The sequence below is a fragment of the Orycteropus afer genome, unplaced genomic scaffold (genome assembly GCF_000298275.1).
Source record: "Orycteropus afer afer isolate SDZICR_OR568_19922 unplaced genomic scaffold, OryAfe1.0 scaffold00016, whole genome shotgun sequence".
In the NCBI taxonomy this organism is placed as follows: domain Eukaryota; kingdom Metazoa; phylum Chordata; class Mammalia; order Tubulidentata; family Orycteropodidae; genus Orycteropus; species Orycteropus afer.
In genome coordinates this window covers 5169991-5170500 of record NW_006921603.1, presented here as the reverse complement: position 1 = coordinate 5170500, position 510 = coordinate 5169991, and the positions used below count along the sequence as shown (strand labels likewise).

Genomic DNA, 510 nt, shown 5'->3' with positions numbered 1-510 from the left:
TCTTATAATCTACTACTCTGATATATCCACTGATGAGTATTATGTTGTTGCTATTGTTTTATCGTTGGCACAAAAATGAATTGTGTATGAAAGGAGCTTCCTGATGCAATGGGATTTGAATGTTCTAGAAGCACTATTTATGTCAAGCAGGCTCAAGATAGAAAGGTGGACCAGAACTCATTCTGGCTACAACATATTTTTAGTCTGGTTACTCAACACAAGACCATTAGCTGAGTAATAGAGGAGTAGGTTAATTCTCACAAGGCAAGTGAGTTCAGTTATGGCTTGATTTTTTGTAACAAATATTCTAACATACAATTTTCTCTGTGAAACATACTTCATAAAACCTAAAGGTTTAGTTTCACTGTAGTCCTGTTTTAGGAATAATAATCCTAGAAGATCAAACAGAAAACTTTCTGCTTAAATCTACCTTGCAGAGCATGTTTGCCTGACTTGGAGTAGATTCAAGAGAGAAATTGCAATAATGATTATAAGACACAGTTGTTAGGT

At 34.5% G+C, this 510-nt stretch overlaps 1 protein-coding gene across 1 annotated transcript in view; it reads left to right on the top strand.

Annotated features, from left to right (window-relative positions):
- FAM13C (family with sequence similarity 13 member C) overlaps positions 1–510 on the top strand; it is a 176580-nt gene that overhangs the window by 70753 nt on the left and 105317 nt on the right. The gene's annotated exons all lie outside the window — the stretch shown is intronic.